Below are 19,651 nucleotides of genomic sequence, written 5' to 3'. Positions count from 1 at the left end.
CTCGGTGAACAAATCTCTCACTGGATCAATTATTTCAGTATATTAAATGGACCTGTAAATTCTGATTATTCAATAATTCAGATTTAGGTTATTGTTATATTGTACATTTATTTCTCTAATTAACTCTATTCACTTTCAAAGGTGACTGGCTAACACTAACGTAGTTCCACAGTTCTTGTTGTCCATCAAACTTTCCACCAAAAATCAAGTGGGAGCTTTGGTAGAGTATTTTCAGAGTAGTTAACTATAGGGTACATCCATAACATCCAAGCCCACTCCAGTTCTTGGCATCTATTTTCCAGGTGGGGTCACCAAGAAGCAATAAGGAGCCGTAACTCTGGTTCAGAGTCCAAAGTTCAATTCTACTAATGTTTCTGCTGAAATTTGAGATCTTTCTTGACTGCACACCTCAGTACCATACTGTGCAATGCATAAATCAACTGGATTCACAGTGGGTTTTAGATTCAATACACTTAATTAAAATAGAAACAACTTGTACCCCTGCAAAAGAAACATTTTTTTTGGATAGCCTAGGACCAACAGTTGCTCATTTCCCCTCGTCTATAGTTACTGATGAAGACTTCCATGAAGGTTCAATTTATTTATAGCATTTCAAAGTATAAATAACAACTAAAGGAATGTATAGCATCTAAAAAAACAGATTCTGAAAAGTTCCAGTTTCAGATCAAACAACACATTGTACCTGCTAAGACCCTCACAAAAACCCTGGCTGGCGTGGACACACAACTCAGCCCTCCAATAGGAAATAATTGTTGCAGGCTTGAGTTTGAAGTTCAGCTGCTGGTACTGGGTGGGCATGGTTTGTTGTGAATTTTGAAGGCTGGAGATAGATAAGGCAGCAATGGAAAGATGAGTTCCATGGTACTTTAAAAGCACCATTTAAAATCCTAACATCGTTCTTCACCTCATCAAAATGAGAGACTGTTTATAAATATGATTCAGTTTAATGCTGACAAATACTGGATTGAGTGTGTCTGGCATTCCAGTTATCCCTAGGGACTCAATTTTCAAAAACTTTCAAACTGATTTGGTTGGCAAAATCCCAGTGTCGGACCAATCAAAACAGTGAAGTACTAAAATGCACGTTCCATGCATAACACGGGCTTCCCTTTCTAAAATTTAAACATTAACTCTTGAGTTAGTATGTTACAACACTGAAGAGGTAGAAAATCAGTTTGCATTCTTTATGAGTGAATGGATCCCTAAAGCATTTCTGTATGTAGAAGCACAGACTAAATGTTATGTGATGGCTGATGTCTCAAGCAATGAAATGGGTTCAGAAAGACTGGCTTGGAATTTGCAATAGCAATGGCTGTGAAACTGCAGGCAGTCACTGCCTTTACTCCATCAGACTGACAGCAACTTCAGGATTTCTCTGCAGGAGTAACTTAGAGGAAATCATGAAATTGCCATTATTGATGTAGCATGCCTCTACAAGAGGTGTTGCTTGGAGCTTTTTTCCCCCAACTCAATTGGGAAATTATTCAAACTGACAAATTTCATCAATTAGCCAGATCCAATCCAGTCTAAGAATTTTTAATTATGTACCAAATCATAATTACTGCTTTGAAAACACTCAGAAGCTAAAAAAAAACTTGTGTATTATTTTGTTATGTGAAAATTTCAAAATACACTGCAAACTTGATATAATATAGGTCTCAGAGGCAACTTTAACACCCACGTAATTAGACAACTGTGTTACAGCTGAATCAAAGATTTACCCAACTTCTCTCTTGGGAGACATGACAATACCCATAGTATATCAAAACAGTAATATAACAAAGCACAATATATCGAAGTTGTGTTGTAATATTAGTTTTAAAATAAACCATTGTTCCTTAAAAATATTACAAAAAACTTCAGCCTTTTTTTCATTGCATGAATATGTTCTAACCTCTATTGAGTACTCTACATAATATTTATGAAACTAATGAAAAATGATACCTTTTGCTCCTTGGTATGTTATGTGAGAACTCTCTAATGTGATTGGCTGTTCAATTAGTTTGACTGCCTCACAGCTAATGGATGCTGGGGATCCATTTGACCTGGTGTCTTACACAAGGTGCTGGGAAAGAGAAAGTTCTCACCACAGATATCACTAGACCTTCCCAGGGGATTCACTTTGAGGCCAGAAGAAAGCACATTTGGCTTCATTTGCCATCAGCCTAAAACGTGAGCTTTGCTTTCCTTCCCACATATGCTGCATGTCCTGCCGAAAATTTCCAGCATTTCTGTTTTATATTTCTGATTTCCAGCATCTGCAGCTTTTTGCTTTGTATCTCTGAATGGTAGGCCACTCGGAGGGGAACTTGGAATGATGGTGGCCTCTTGTGCTTGTTGCTGTTCTTCTTGGTGGTAGAGCATGGGGGCTTGGGAGGTGGTTTCTAAGAAGCCTTGGGGAATGGCTGCAGTACATTTTGGATGTCATGTATACTGTGGCCAGAATGTGCTACTTGTGAAAGAAGTGAATGCCTACAGTAGTGGATAGGAAGCCAAGTAATAGCTGCTTTGTCCAGGATAGTGTTGAGCTTCTCGACTGTGCTTGAGTATGCTCCAACCTTTACTTAACACTTTACATAAATTGCAAAGACACCCTGTAACTTGCAGATATTTTAAAAATTAAAAAGTAAACTTTTCTTTTATGTCTCTCCCTTAAACACCAGTGTTAGACCTGAATTTTATTTGGTTCCTCTACAATTATTTGAATATAATTTATATTTCCTGGTCCTTACTTTGAGTTTTGTAGTCTGCCTGACTGTGGGGATACTGCAACCTGAATGGTTGAACAGTTTCCACACTGTGGAGGTGCCACATGTAACACAAAAGTCCATGCGGACAAGCCTGTGCAAAGTACCTGTGCAACTGTAAATGAGGTGAATGGTTGTCACTCCTTTGCTGCTCACAGCAAGTTCCAAGCCATTAAAATATCAAAGTCACTGCCTACTAAAAGGCAAGGATATTTTACAAGATCAAGTTGCACCTATAATGTACATCTTTACAACACCAAAATGCTGGTACATAGATTTTTTGAAGGTAATGGGGTGCTTGGAGAAGACCACTAAAAATCCTGACAGGATCCTTAGCTTTAATAATAGACAAAGAAATCTAAAAGCAAAGTTAAACTAATCCTAACAAAACACTGGTTAAGCTTCAGTTGGAGCAGTGTATCCAACTGAGGGAACCATGTTTTATTGTTATGAAGAGATGATAGAATTAAAATCATGAATATTTTAACATACTAAATCAGGTGGCTCTTTTTCCAGTAGCAGAAGTGTCAGCATCAGACATCGATTTAAGTTTGTCAGAAGAATCAGAAATGATGTGGAGGGACAAAGAGAAAAACAAATTATGCAGTGATTTATTAAGACCTTGAATCCACTCCCTGAAAGGATGGTGGAAACTGGTTCAATAATAATATTCAGTTGGGAATTGGATAAACATTTGAAGGAAAAACTCTCATGGGACTATGAGAAAGAACTAATCGCTTCATTGAGGAGCTAACAGTACAGGAATGACGGGCTGAATTGTGATGGGCTAACTATTCTGAAGTACTTCAATGAAGTAAAGCTAACTAGTATGGGAGAAGGGTTAGGGATGATGTGCAAGAGCAAACTAAAACAAGAGGTAGGTAGGAAGATGGAGGATTTTAGGAAGACTGTGGGGCTGAGATGTCATGCTTCGAATATCATGCACGAAGCTAAGAGAGATGTTCCAAAAGGGCCAAAGTTGGAAGGGTGAAGGACAAATGTGAAAACAGAGCTGAAGGAACTTTAATGGCATATAACTGAAACACAGTGTCTTTTGTTTCAGATACAGTCAAATGTAATTAGAACAAACTTTTCTTAAACAATCCTCTTCTTACAACAAGCCATTTTGTTGCTCCCTGAGGTGGTTTCCTTCAGTCAGTAAAGTTCAAACTTTAATAATACACCCCACAAATAACTACTTTTCCAACTAACTGAATTAATGATGAAATCTGACCGCACACCAGTTTCAATGCCAAGCTTTCTATAAAAAAAATTCCAGCATTCCAACCGCTTCCCTAATATAACAGAATTTATTAAAACATTTAAATGCTCTGTGACAAATTGACTGACTCTTATGTCATATATGAATGTACCATTTAGCAACAAGTTAAATTATAATATAAAAAGAAAGCAAATCTTCAATCTCATCTCTGGCCCACATAAAAAAAAGCCCTGTTATAAATATGCCATGCTTTGCAGTGGTGAGGCAAAGGTAGTAGTCCTGGTTCCCTACATTGGACAGCTCTGGTTTTCAATGGGGAGATTAATGTGCTTTTTCATACACAGGAAAACAATCACAAAATGACAAATTGACACAAGTTGCTCTTCTGCAGACTGACATCAATTACAGAATTTTAACAGATACTATTTTCGTGGGAAATAATTATTTTCATAGGAAAGAATCTGTCCCCATGGGATTGTGTGGTGAAATCAAAAGCAATTATTTTTTCATTATGTAATGTAATCCACAGCTCATTTTATACACTGTAAATGTTCAAATTTACAAATATACTGTACAGTTTTCCATAAAATGCAAATGGGGGATGAAAATTAAAACTAAGTTTCTACTAAACATCTACTAAATTTAATGTATTACATTACCAGGCCTTTTTAAACAATAATGTGCAATTTTCATCCCACAAGTCATAACTGCTATTTATGTAACCTATTCATGCTAAATGATTACAGAGACTTACATTGTCTTTAATAGTTAATTGGTACATTGTCTTGATTGGAATGCCATTTACGAATCAAGTGTCAAAGATGATTTCTTTCGGGTGAGGCGTTAAACTTAAGCCCTGACTACTCTTGTAGGTGGATATGGAGGATACCTCGGGCATTATTTGAAAGTGGTCAGGAGAGTTATCGCAAAGGTTCTAGATCATGGTTTACCCCTCAATCAATATCACTGAAAAGATTATTTAGCCACTATCACATTGCTTTTTGTGAAAATTTGCTGTGCAGAACAAAAAAAAAATCACCTTACATTCCCACATTACAACAAAGACTACACATTAAAGTACTTAACTGGTTGTAAAGTGCTTTGAGGCATAGCAAAATTGCAAAATGATAATCCTTTGAGAAACTGCTTCCAAAGAAGTATTATCAAACGCAATGAAACTCAGTCACACAAAGGGGAAATTGGAAAAAGGCGACCAAAAGCATGGTGAAGGACATAGGCTTCAAGTAGCCCTTAAAGGAAGGGATAAAGGAAACAACATGGAGGGGTTTAGGGAATGAACTGTGAAACCTAGAGCCTAGGGACTAAAAACATGACCACGAACAGTGAAGGATGAAAACGGAGCATATGGAATAGGTCAAAATTGGGAGGAATACAGAGATCTTGGAAGCCTGTGTAACCGGAGATTACTGAGACAAATATGCAGGGTAAAGGGGATTTGAGAAAGTGGAATATGAACTAAAGGTTGAGAATTGTAAAATGGAGGCATTCCACAATTGAAGACAATGTAGCTCAGCATACAAGGAAAATGGACCTGGTACAAGTTAGAGCATCAGAGATACAGTGGCACTGCAGGGGGTGAAGCTACCTCAGTCTTTGTGATGCTGGATGCTCATTTCCTCCCACATGCCAAAGTTGTAAGATTAGTTGGCTACTGTAAATGTAGATGGGTTGCAGGAGAATCGGGGGAAGGGAGTGGTGTTAATGGGTATGTATGAGAATAGGTTACAGGAAAATCAGTGGGGAAATGGGATTGATAGGTTTGGTTTGAGAGCTAGCATAAGCTAGACAGGCTGAATAGTCTCATATTGTCAGGAAAGAGAGAAGAAATATGAGATAGTGCTCAAATTTATAGGGGCTTCAAGGTGAAAAAGGTCAAAAAAGGCTTGGATGAGGGTTTCAGCAGCAGATACACTGAAGGCAGAAGTCGAGATGAATGATGTAACAGAGATGGAAGTGGTCTAGATGACAGAGTGGATTTTGGGTCAGAAGCTTAGTTCAGGGTTAACTAGTGAGCTAAGGTTGCAAATAGTCTGATTCAGCTCAGCCATGGGCAAGGTTGCTGCCAAGTGCTCACATCTGTGAATGTATTGTACAAACATCAGGTCATTTTGCTATTGATTATCCTCCCAAAAGTTGTTTTATATTCTTTCTTTTGACTAGATGCAAAGCTGACAGATTCAGTGATAAATAAATAAACCTTAAGTTGCAACACTCTCTTCTATATGCAACTGTGTCTAACTTCTTCAAAGCAACCATGCTCTCCATCAACACAACAGAATATACCTCGATGTATTGCAACCCAGGACATCAGGATGCACCATTCATCACTTTCATAGAAACATAAAGCATAGAAATGAGCCCTTACGGTCCATCTTGTCCAAGCCAAGCTCGATGACTAGCTACACTAAGCACATTTTACCCGCATTAGGCCTATATCTCTATATGCCTTTCCTATTCAACTACCTGTCCAAACACCTTCTAAACACTGTAATTGCAGCTGCCTCCAACACCTCTTCTGGCAGCTCATTCCAGATATTCACCAGCTTGTGTGTGAAAAAGCTACTCCTAAGAGCTTTAAATTTCTCCCTTCTCACTCTAAACTTGTGCCCTCTAGTTGCAGACTGCTTTGCCCTGGGAAAAAAATTCTCACTGTTTGTCACCCCTCAGCCTCCTCTATTCCAAGTGAGAATAAACCCAGCCAATCCAAATTCTTTTTGTAACTAGAGCCCTCCATTCCAGCAGCATCCTTGTGAATTTCTTCTGCACTCTCTCTATTGTTACCACATCCTTCCTGTAGTGTGGTGACCAGAACTGTACACAATACTCTAAGTGCAGTCTAACCATTGTTTTGTACAACTGCAACGTGACATCCCAACTCTTATACCCAATGCCTCGGCCTTTGAAGACATGCACATGAAATTCCTTTTATACTACATATACACTTATGTCACCACTTTCAGGGAGCTATGGACTTGCACCCTAAGGTGTCTCTGTACATCAATGCTCCCAAGGTCCCTGCATTTACTCTATATGTCCTAACAGAATTTGAAATCCCAAAGTATATTACCTTATACTTGTCTGGATAAAATTCCATCTGCCACTGTTCCACTCAACTTTCCAGCTGATCATGGTAGTGTAGCGGTTAGCGTACAGCGCCAGTGACCCGGGTGCAATTCCCTCCGCTGTCTGTAAGGAGTTTGTACATTCTCCGTGTCTGCGTGGGTTTCCTCCGGGTTCTCTGGTTTCCTCCCACATTCCAAAGACGTACAGTTAGGAAGTCGTGGGCATGCTACGTTGGCGCCGGAAGTATGGCGACACTTGCGGGCTGCCCCCAGAACACTACGCAAAAAGATGTATTTCACTGTGTGCTTCAATGTACATGTGACTACTAAAGGTATCTTATATCTCAATATCCCATTGTATCTTTAAACAACCTCTTTGTTATCTACTATTCCACCAATTTTTGTGTCATTTGTAAACTTACTAATCATACCCCCTTCATTCTCATCCAAATCATTTATATGTATTGGAATTGGTTTATTATTGTCACTTGTACGGAGGTACAGTGAAAAACTTGTCTAGCATACTGTTCATACAAATCAATTCATTACAACAGTGCATTGAGGCAGTACAAGGTAAAAACAATACAGAATGCAGAATAAAATGGAACATCTACAGAGGAAGTGCAGTGCAGGTAGACAATAAGGTGTAAGATCATAAGGAGGTAGATTGTGAAGGGAAGAGTCCATCTTATCATACTAGAGAACTGTTCAATAGTCTTATAACAGTGGGATAGAAGCTATCCTTGAGCCTGGTGGTACGTGCTTTCAGGCTTTTGTATCTTCTGCCCGACAGGAGAGGGGAGGAGAGAGAATATATATTACAAAGGTTACAGCATCAATTCCTACAGTATACCACGATACAGGTTTCCAGTCAAAAAAACAACCCATCCACAACTACTCTCTGCCTCTGTCACCCAGCCAATTTTGAATCCAGTTCACTTGGATCCCTTGTGGCTTAACCTTCCGGACTACCCTACCATGTGGGACCTTGTCAAAATTCATACTAAAGTCCATACAGACTACATCCACTGCCCTGCCTTCATCAATCTCCTTCAGTTCTTTTTTTGAGCAGATAACCAGATTTGCAGACATAATTTCTCTGGCACAAACCTGCACTGACTCCTCTTAATCAGTCCCTGCCTTTCCAAGTGAATATAAATTCTGTTCCTCAGAATCTTCTCCAACAACTTCCCTACCACTGATGCAAGGCTCACCAACTTGTAGTTTCTGGACTTATCCCTAATGCCCTTTTAGAACAAGGGGACAACATTAGATATCCTCCAATCTTCTGGTACCTCCTGTGGCTAAAAAAGAAGCAACATCTCCATCAGAGCCCAGCATTCTCCTCCTCTGCTTCCTGGGATAGATTCTGTCAGGGTATGAGGACTTATCCACCCTAATGTGCTCCAATATATCTTGCACTGCTTTCTTTTACGGATGTGCTCCAGAATATCAGTGTACTCTTAACTCTCCAGCCTTCACGTGCTTCTCCCTGGTGAATACTGATGAGAAGTATTTAAGATTTTGCTCATATCCCTTTAGAACAAGCATAGATTACTCTTCTGGTCCCGGAGAGGACCTATTCTTTCCTGAGCTACCCTCTTGCTTCTAATACATGTATTAAAAGGTTTTAGGATTCTCCTTAATCCTACTTGCCAAGGTCATGTCAGGGCCCTTTTTTGCCCTCCTGATTTCTTTAAGTTCTTCTCCGATGTTCTCTAGAAACCTTGATGACTTGTTTGATACCAATTTCCTGTAGCTGACATACATTTCCTTCTTTTCCTGCAAACCTTTAATATCCTTCGTTAACCAGGGTTCCTGAAACTTACCATCTTTGTCTCTTACCCTGACAGGGACGTGCTGACTCTGAACTCTTACCACCTTGCTTCCACTTAACAGATGTGTTTTTTTTTTCCCCCCAAGCAGCTGCTCCCAATCTCCCTCTCCCACGTCCTGTCTTACACTATCAAAATATGCCTTAGCTCAGTTTAAGGCACTATTCAAGAAACAATTTTATCTTTTCAGAGAGTTGTGATTGGTAATAGAATTACATACAGCCTTTTTATTAGGGATTAGGATTGCCATGGGGCGATTCCAATTTCCCCATTTTCTAGCACAGATCATATGTCCTACTACAACATAGACTGTGAGCTGTAAATGGAGAACTGTCAGGGATCAAACTGGGTCTGTATGGCTCAGCAAATTCATTGTTTAAATTTAAGACAGGTAGGATTTACTCCGTACACTGTGTAGGAAAAAGACCAATTTTATTAAAGCACATTTACCCACCTCATTGAGCTACTCCCTAAGCTATGATTTTATAACTTTGGAATGTTCTGGAGTTCAATGGCAGAGCACAGTCTTGCTGGAGAGTCTGCACTGAGATTTTTTGCATCAGGTTGGAATGCTCCTTTTCTAGTTACTTGGGTTTTGGTTTAATACCTTTAAAATGATTCAAAAATATTTTCAGTTGATTTTTCTTTAAATGTATTTTGCTTTTAAAAACTTCAAATTCTTCCAAAGCCTCAACAGCTTTGATGGAAGATAAAACTGGGCAAATGACTGTGACATCTGCACAGGCTTTCAGCTGAATTTCATGGGTGGGGCTTGTTCTGATCCATCACACGACTTGGTTACCTCAGCGGAGGCCCTGTCACCACTTAGTCGCACTGCTCAGTTCTGGATTGTCAGTGCCATACTTCCTTCAGAATCCATAAAAGGTAAAATCGGGAAAATGAAAAATGTGAGTGGCTATTCCCATGCAAAAAAAAATTCAGTCCATTTACTTATTGCAAATTTAAAGCCATCTTCAAGACTGAATTATTACATTGATGTTTTGGATTGGTTCCATTATTTAAAATCTTCTAAAGGCCAATTTCGCTCAGTAATTCTAAAAATAATAGTGAAATCACTCTATGGGGAAATTGAGAATGAACAAAGTGTTTTCCAGTTTTTACTTGCATTGAAGAGATATCCCCCTCAGATCAGTAGGCATCATATTGGAATTGCTCCAAGCTTGATACTGGTGTTGTACCATTAGTTCTTCAGGTGGAAATGTGACAGTTTCAGAAGAGTTTAAAAGTGCTAGACAGCCAGTTTGAGAGCAGGTCAACAACAAATAGTAATCATTCAATCATGGACACAGTTAAGTCCTTCAGCATGTGTGATTAACAAGTATCAAATGTATTCTGGAGCTATGATAGAGTATGAAGTTTAATCCATTATTGAGCAATCATTAATAATTAACTGGTGACAAAGCCACAGAGAACATTAAAGGAGGATTTACTCAACTCAAAATAAAGTTTACAGACCTTCAAGGAGATAGCTTTGAGGGATTCTAGACATGTTGCAAGAAATTTTAGAAACTGTTCCACTAGGCTTCCTTTCCCAAAAGCAATGGGATTGGTTAAAAGCTGAGACGTAGACTTCCAACTGTATCCAGCAATACTGCTTTTTGGAATTCAAATGAACAGTCAGCACACATATTAAGACATCAAAAACCAGAGTTCTTGGTGCAGTAAGTAGTTATGCGAATGATTATTTTACCTAATTTCTGTGAAGATCATGCTATGAGTGGACCCTTCTCTTGCAAACTTCAAATGAGGGATCTCATTGTTTATGTGCATGAATCACAAGTTAGCAGATAGATGCAAAAGTAGTTAGGAAAACATTTGGTAAGCGGGTTTGAGTTTAGAATAGAGAAGTATTGTTACAATTGCACAGGGTGTTCGTGAGGCTAAATCTCAAATACTGCGCACATTTTTGGTAACCTTATTTAAGAAAAGATATACCGGCATTGGAGGCTGTCAGAAAGAGATTCACAAGGCAAATTGTCGGGATGAGGGTGTTATCCTATCGGGAGCAGCTAAAGAAACTGGATTTCCATTCTTTGGAGTTCAGAAGAATGACAGTTTTTCCTTAATGGAACATACAACATCCTAAGGAGGTATGATGGGATAGAGGTTGAGATATTTCCATTTGTGGTAGAGGCTTAAAAGAAGGGACATAGCTACAAGACAAGAGGTGGTCATGTAGGGATTTCTTCTAACAGTGAATCTCTGGAATTCTCTACCCCAGAGGACTGTAGAGGTCAGATCATTGGAGGCATTCAAAGAGGAGATAGATACATTTATGAATGATTTGGAAATAGAGGGCTGTGGGGAAGTGGCACAGAAGAGGAGTTGAGACCTTGGGCAGATCAGCCATGATCATATTGAATGACATGGCTGGCTTGAGTGGCCTACTCCTATTTTGTCTTCACCCTACGTGTCAAAGGCCTCTGCTTCCTGGCATTGTTCAGTCACCTCTTTTCTGCCCTTTGTTCTGGAGCACCACTGCCTCCATTTTTGAACATGTGCCAATGCAGCATGGTAGTGTAGCAGTTAGCATAACACTATTACAGCGCCAGCAACCTGAGTTCAATTTCGGCTGCTGTATGTAAGGAGTTTGTACGTTCTCCCTGTGTCTGCGAGGGTTTCCTCCGGGTGCTCCAGTTTCCTCCCACATTTCAAAGACATATGGGTTAGGAAGTTGTGGGCATGCTATGTTGGTGCCGGAAGCGTGGCGACACTTGTGGGTTGCCACCAGAATATTCTACGCAAAGATGCATTTCACTGTGTTTTGATGTACATGTGACTAATAAAGCTATCTTATCTTAGCTAAAGACATGGTCAACTAATGAGGCTGATGATTACTTCTGCTGAAGGGCACTGTGAGAGGCTGATCCTCTTGATAAATCATGCAAAAGATATTCTCAGCACTTTAAGAAGACCACTATCATTTCTGTATCAAAGAAAAACAAGGTTACATGCCTTAATGACTACTGCCTACTGGCTCTGACATTCACCATCATGAAGTGCTTCAAGAGGCTGGTCATGGCACACGTTAACTCTAGCCTCCCAGAAAACCTCGACTCATTGCAATTTGCCAACTGCCGAAACAGGTTTACAGCAGATGCCATCTTCCTGGCCCTACACTCATCTCTAGAGCATCTGGACAGTAAAGACACCTACGTTAGACTATTGTTTATTGACTACAGCTGCGCCTTCAATACTATAATTCTAAGCAAACTCATCTCCAAACTCTGAGACCTGGTACTCAACACCTCCCCTTGCAAATGGATCCTTGACTTTCTGACCAGCAGACCAGAATCAGTGAGGATAGGCAGCAACACCTCCACCACGATTATTCTCAACACTGGTGCCCCACAAGGCTGTGTCCTCAACCCCCTACACTCAAAACTGCGTAACCAGATTCTGCTCTAACTCCATCTACAAATTTGCAAATGATCCCACTGTGGTGGGCCACATCCCGAGTAACGATGAGTCAGAGAAAATGTTAAAGAAATTTGATATGTTCCCTTTGAAACTCACCAATTTTTATCGATGCACCATAGAAAGCATCCTATACGGATGCATCATGGTTTGGTACAGCAACTGCTCTGCAAACCACAAGAAACTGCAGAAAGTTGTGGACACAGCTCAGTACATCACAGAAACCAGCCTCCCCTCCATGGACTCTGTCAATACTTCTTGTTGCCTTGGTAAAGCAGCCAGCATAATCAAAGACCCCACCCCCCCAGACATTCTCTCTTTTCCCCCTCCCATTGGGCAGTAGATACAAAAGCCTGGAAGCACATACCACCAGGCTCAAGAACAGCTTCTATCCTGCTGTTGTAAGACTATTGAACAGTTCCCTTGTACGATAAAATGGACTCTTGACCTGACAATCTACCTCGTTATGACCTTGCACTTTATAATCTACCTGCTCTGCACTTTCTCTGTAACATAACACTTTATTCTGCATTCTGTTATTGCTTTACCTTGTACTACCTCAATACACTGTTGTAATGAATTGATCTGTATGAATGACATGCAAGACAAGTTTTTCCACTGTACCTCGGTACTTGTGACAATAATAAACCAATTTACCAATTTAAAATCAGACTGATATATACCAGAAAAAAAGCAAGATCAAATTATACAAATTAAACAGTAATTGTTGTTAATATAAGTATCTGCCAACTCACTTGTGCTGCTCACAGACCCAATTTATCACTAATGACTGCTTTAGAACAAAAGAATGCACGATGAAATGAGAGTAACTCTACCTGATAACAGCAACAGTGTGGTATACAATTATCCAGCTTTTGAGGAGGAGGAGGAAGAATGGATTATATTTCAGTATTTGAATAAACTAAAATAGCAAAAAAAGGAAGTTGATAGCACTGTTAGCTGGTTGCTGAAAGTAACAGACTTAGGAGAATGGAATCAATAGTTATGTTGAGTCAGAAACAGGAGAAGATTTATGACCATGAAGTGTAACAGAATCAATCGTGTACAAAATATCAATTGCTGAAAGTTAAGACAACAGAGGTCAGAAACAGAGCACTAGTGTGAAAGAAGCAATACCTTGTACAGAGATAGTGAGAAAAACATCTTTGTAGAGAAAGGAAAATGGGGAGTGGGAGATAACTTGGATCTGGATATTGGCATGTAATGCAGATTAGTACTGAATACTAACTAAAAGAAAAAAATGTTCCTTTTTGTCCATCCTAATATGGATTTTCTTCTTTGCTACAATTTTAGTGCTGCTACAGGGATGAGAACTCATTAGGGTGGATTTTCTGTACTTAGTACTTGCTAAGGGTAGGGATTGTCCCCCACCCAAAAGTTGTGTCCACCTAAATTGTAATAACAGAGTCATTTTTCCATCATTCCCATTGTAGCTGGACATAAAGAATGCCTGTATCCAATTAAGCATCCAACATTGCTAAAGAAGTGGAGCAAAACTATAAAAAGATAAATACAAAGAGGCAGGATGTCTGGTAGACTGCACCACCACAAAATGGAAAAGCTACACTGCATCTGGAGTGCTCAGCAAGAACTCTTTAAATGTGATGAAGCTTTTTACCTCCAATATCCAAAACACTTGCAGATCCTGGAAATTTGAAATAAAAATAGAAAATGCTGGAAAGAGTCAGCAGGGTAGGTATCATCTGCAGAGAGTGAAACAGATGGTCATCAACACGAAAATGTTTTTCTCTCTACAAATGGTACTTGATTTGCTGAATGTCTCCAGAATTTTGTTTCTATTTCTGTATTTGGATAGTTTTATTTTCGTTTAACCAAAGTTGCCTATATCTTTAATCTGTTGCGAACACCAAGAGCAACAATGCTTCACATCACCAACCCACCACGTACACAATTGCAGAAAGAAGTCATGTTGGAAGCTACCACACAAATAGATTAATGCTGGAAAATTTACTGGTATCATCTGAGTGTCAAATCAGTCCCACCAATTTAATACCATGGTTTGCAGCTAAAAATTAATACAGGATTGTGTGCCTTTGGGTTCTTCCAAAATTTATGCTACACTTTTATCTTCTGAATAAAAAGATGTATCATGGTCTCTCCATATAATTAGACTGGCAATGTGTGTCCATTTAAGGAGCAGAACAAATGTCCCAAAATAAAATGATATAGGATGGAAGTTGAGAATTAACAATCAACAGATTCAGTTCTTTTGCTCCTCAATTCTGTAATCAGCCCAGGGTGAGAGAAGAGAGATCAGGACCCCAACTATCCCAAAAAACTGATTGTCCAGTTCTAGAAATGTCTAGCATATGTGCACTACTTGCCTGCATTGTTCCATCTTCACTGCTGAAAGAAAAGTGCATTGCCAAGTATTCTAACATCAGAAAACAGAAAATTTATACAAAGCAAATCTTCCTTGCCACTTTTCATAAATAAAGCTTTCAAATAAAATGTAAAACAAGTATACCTCAACAGCTAATATTTATTAAATGCCACACACACAGCTCGAATTTCAGTCATGATTCTACACCTTGAACAACAATTTTCTTTTAAAATCTCACTGATTTTAGTAGACTTCCATACATGGCAGCTGCAGCATCTTCATCACAAAGACAATGAAATGTAATTTAAAAGAGGCAAAAGGAGAAAAAGGGACAGAGCAAGAGACATTCAGCAGAAGATGGGAGCAACTAATGTCATCAGGAATAATACATAAGCTTTGAGGAAGAGAATTGCATAGTTAAAAAGGCTTAGTTAGGAGAATGAAATGGAAACTGGAACAGGAGATAGCTATATTGGTAGGGAGAAAGTATCTGTAAATAATGGTAAAAACATTGAAATCAATTTTCTATCAAATATCAAGCCAGAAGACAGGAAAAAAAAAATCAGGTATGCCTGACCTAGTATAGGAAACTCAGGAGGCTGGTAAGGAAAGCATTGGAAAAAGAGAGGTTGAGATGAAGGCCATAGATGAGAGGCAAAGTAGTGCCAGTAATGAGGTTAACACGGAAGCAGATGTCATTAAAGTCTCAGAAAAATGTGGCATTGAGATCGATAAGATATGCAGTTTAAATCTCAGTATCAAGTGTGACATTGAGATTGTGCAATATTGGTTTCAGTTGAAAATGAAATGAATAAGCAATTGAGAACAGGACAAAACTTGAAAGTTTGTAGCAGACATAACAATGTTAAGGTAAAGTAACTTTAAAATATCAGACCTCAGCAAGTAAATGGTGAGCCTTAGTTTTTTTTAAATAAGTCAGAATTTTTTTTTCATATCAGTCACAACCAGACCAATTTTTTGGGTTGTATCTCTCAACTGATTGGTTTAACAGATCATAGATTGGCTGGATTTTGTCACATGTGAAACCTCACTGGCTGTCACTACCAATAATGGAACATATCAAGTGCAAAGAATATATGTGCCTAAAATGTATATAGACATACAATTCAAGAACTCTGTAGTTGTCTCTGGGTAGACTGGAGTAAAACTAACAATTCTCTATTATTTTAAGAGGTAAGATTCCCAGTTATAAGAATATGGACTATTTTATGAGCCAAGCTCTGAAATCAGATTTGCTAAATATTTTAAGTTAACTTGTGGTGAAGTTTTTGAGTAGCAGAGCATAAAGCACTTAGAATAGTATTTAGGAAGAATAGTAGATCTTAGGCAGATCTTAGGTTCAATGTGCCCTTTGCATTTGCAGTCCATAATGCTGAAATGGGTAAAAGCCACAAGTAGTAAAAACTTAAGAGTTTGTATCTACTGTATTTGCAATGTGAAACAATTATTTCTTTTTTTTCTTTAAAATTTTGTAGCTGCATGTACTCACCAATATTTCTTTCATCATAAGTTCTTCCATAAGTTGGCAAGTGAAGAGTGGCAACTTTCATAAGTCCTACAATGGAACCTGTCTACTGCAACTTGTCATGTTTCTCCATGTACAGATGCTGCACAGCCAAATATTGGCAAATGTAATGAATTTACAAACCACTTCTAATTGTAAATGTAGTGTACAGGAACATATTGAATGAAAAATTAATTCTCATTCATTGAGATTTTATGCTTCTCAAAATTTCAGTATGTACCTGAAAAACTATGCACAAAATGAATGGAAACACTTGAGAAAATTTCTAACAAAACACACCAAAGCTATGTCATAAAGCTCACCAAAATGCTCTGGATGTTCCCTTAGTTTACCAATAGCTATCACAACATAAGAGCCCATAACATACCAGAAAGCATAAATCCAGTGAGCACATCCCCAACAAGCTAACAACCCCGAACATCGAAACAAATTTAGGTCCATTCTTGTCCCCTCTCTCTGAGTAGTATATGCAATGCATAGCTAGTTCAATCTCCTTTACTCACTGGAAAAGCCTCCCTTTCCTCCACATCTGCTGCCCCAATCAAAAACAACTCTCCTTTACTATAGTAAACTATTTCAAGCATCTTCCCAGGAACTTTATCATATAAAATCTTACACAAAGGCAGATGACCAAAATCTTGATCAAAGAACGTGAGAGGGGAGGAGCAGAGCAGTTGGATGACAGAAGTACAGAGGAAGGGAGAAAATTTCAAAGCTTAAGGTCTTGTCATCAGAAAGAATGGCCAACAATGTTGAAATTATTAAAATAGGGGATGCATAAGCAGCCAGAATTGGCAGAGTGCAGAATTCTGAAGGTTGTAAGGTTACAAAGAAAGGGGAAGGCAAGGCCATGGAAGGGTCCAAAATGTATGAGAATTTTAGATTGGTTGGAGGGTTGGACTGAGATAATTCAGATCAATGAGAATTGAATGCGAGTTAGGATATGATCAGCAGAATTTTATGCGCTGGATGATGGAAAGTGGCTGGAAATGCATGGAATTGCCAAGTCCTTCAGTAACAAAAGCTTGTTATGAGGATTTCAGCAGAAGATGGGTTGAGCCAAAGTCAGGTGATGTTATGGAAGTGGAAGTAGGCAGTCTCAAAAAATGCTTCTTTAGGCAAAGACAACGAAGTTCATGCACAGATGGGATGGAGTCAGTAGCTAAACAGCAGAGTTTGTGGCTGGGATCAATCACAATGGCTTTATTTTCCCCTTTCTATAAACAACTTGGCCTGAATACTAGATGTGGTCTTTATTACCCATGCAAAACATCAGGGGAGATTACGTCATGGAAATTTATAATTAAGGTAAGGAAGAATAACTTTGAATGGTGATTGAATGCACCTTGTATGTCCTGTTCCAATTACTCAAAATAGCTTTGAACTTTGCTTCACTTAAAGACTACACTGAATATTCTCTCCATGTGCAATGCTATAGCAGATCAGCACAATTTCTAACATTCAAAAATAACTATTTTTGATTATTAGTGGGATTAAAAATGTCTGCTTTAATCCAAAATATTCTATGTACTATCAAGTGGCTCACCATACTTTCCATTTACTCTCCTGAGAGCAGAACAATTAGGCCATTTGTTAATTTTTCCACTTCTTAATTGGGTACTCACTTTTCTAAAAACCCAAGCAGTTCCCAACAGAATTGGATGTTGGAAACATGCACATGCTATTGTAAATGACACATGCGCCATTTCTGAGTTTCTGAAAACTCCTCACATTCAATAAATGTTATACAACAGATTGCATGGAGGCAGTTACATGACTTTTAAAAATGTAGTACATGGCAGAACTACATCTTGGCAAATTTATGGAAGAAAAATCCTCGTAAAAGAATATTTTTAAACATACTTGGTGAGCAGTGGCATTGTCACGAATCACATTAAGTTACATGCCATATTTTTTTTGTCCTTTACAAACAAGCTGTTGGTTTGAGTAATGCACATGTGGCAAAAGAAAGGATCTGTTCATTAAATTTGCGGTTCATGGTCAAGACAGGCAAGATTGATGCTTTCCTCCAAAGTTCCCACTGTGAAGGGCAGAGCAAGCACAGAGACCTCTTGTAAAAGCTGGAGTGTTTGGGGGAGCTGCTCACCATGGGGTTCTATGATAACAAACATTAACACTTAAACTGCCTGCTTGGGCTCGATTTCAGGAACACTGGATGATCTTTGGGATTTCAACTGATAATACTTCCTTCGCGTAACAGCTCCTTCATCTAACACCTGCGCAGTGTGACGCTCTCCAAGTTATAAGATGAAATGCCTAATTCAAAAAAATGTACTGTTCCAATTGCAGTTATGAATTGACTAAGCTGATTTTATCTCAAAAGCTCTTGGGTCCAAATTGTACACAAATGACAAAAGGTAATGTAACTTTTTTGTGGCTCCATTTCCCCAATTTCAGTATAGTGAAGTGTAGAAAACATTTTGCAAAAGTTAGGAACAGAGAGAATTACTGGATGTAAAATAGTCATACAGGCCCTTCTGCTCACAGTCCATGCGGACCATCAAGTACTTATCTACACTAATCCCATTTACCAGCACTTGGCCCCTAGCATACAATGCCTTGGTGATTCAAGTGCTCATTCAGATGCTTCCTAAATTTTGAGAGTCCCTGCCTCCACCACCATCTCAGGCAGACTGTTCCAGATTGCAAACACCCCTGGGTAAAAAAAAATTCTTCTTCAGATGCCCCTCTAAATCTCTCATTCCTCACATCTATGCCCTCTGGTCTTGGACACCTCGGCCAAGGGGGAAGAGTCTCTTACTTTCTATCTTATTTTTCCTTCTCATAATTTTGCATACCTCTATCAGGTTCCCCCTCAGCCTCTTCTGCTCAAGGAAAACAACCTCAGCCTATCCAGTGACTCCTCATAATAGAAACATTCTGGTCTGGGAAATATCTTGGTGAATCTGCTGCGCAACCTCTCCAATGCAATCAAGTCTATAGTCATTAAAGTGTGGCGACCAGAACTGCACGTAACATTCCAGCTGTCATCTAATCAATGTTTCATAGAGCTGTTTATGTTTGTCCAGCTAAAGATATCCAGCTGTCACCTAACCAATGTTTCTTAAAGTCCTGGCAAATGGTTAGGGGATGATATACTACAGGAATCTCTACACAAATTTAATTCAAATAAAATTTGAGTTTGATCACAGAAAGCTTCCCAAACTGAATGGAATATATCCATTTATTAAAAATACCTGAACAAGACAGCTTTATTTCTATTGATTACAGCACCTATTTTTGGCTAGGTGATCTTCTGGTTAATTTTGGTTCAAATCAAAGACAAATATTTTAAATGGTTACTAATTTTTGTTCAATTTTTTTTCCTCTTCATTTCCATGCTGCTGTTCTTACAGTTCTGATGTTGAGACAG

The 19,651-nt window shown here is 38.8% G+C and overlaps 1 protein-coding gene across 8 annotated transcripts in view; it reads right to left on the bottom strand.

Annotated features, from left to right (window-relative positions):
• wars2 (tryptophanyl tRNA synthetase 2, mitochondrial) overlaps window positions 1–19,651 on the bottom strand; it is a 53,091-nt gene that overhangs the window by 11,339 nt on the left and 22,101 nt on the right. The window contains exon 1 of one of the 8 annotated variants that reach the window (XR_007956192.1): window positions 7,079–7,289. The exons of the other annotated variants lie outside the window; for them this stretch is intronic. The gene's annotated coding sequence lies outside the window, so the exon portion shown is untranslated. Of the gene's footprint in view, window positions 1–7,078; window positions 7,290–19,651 lie in introns of those variants that run through there. 8 annotated transcript variants of the gene reach the window in all.

Source organism: Pristis pectinata, chromosome 4 (genome assembly GCF_009764475.1).
Source record: "Pristis pectinata isolate sPriPec2 chromosome 4, sPriPec2.1.pri, whole genome shotgun sequence".
Lineage (NCBI taxonomy): Eukaryota > Metazoa > Chordata > Chondrichthyes > Rhinopristiformes > Pristidae > Pristis > Pristis pectinata.
The sequence above is the reverse complement of the archived record's forward strand: the minus strand, read 5'-3'. Positions and strand labels throughout refer to the sequence as shown.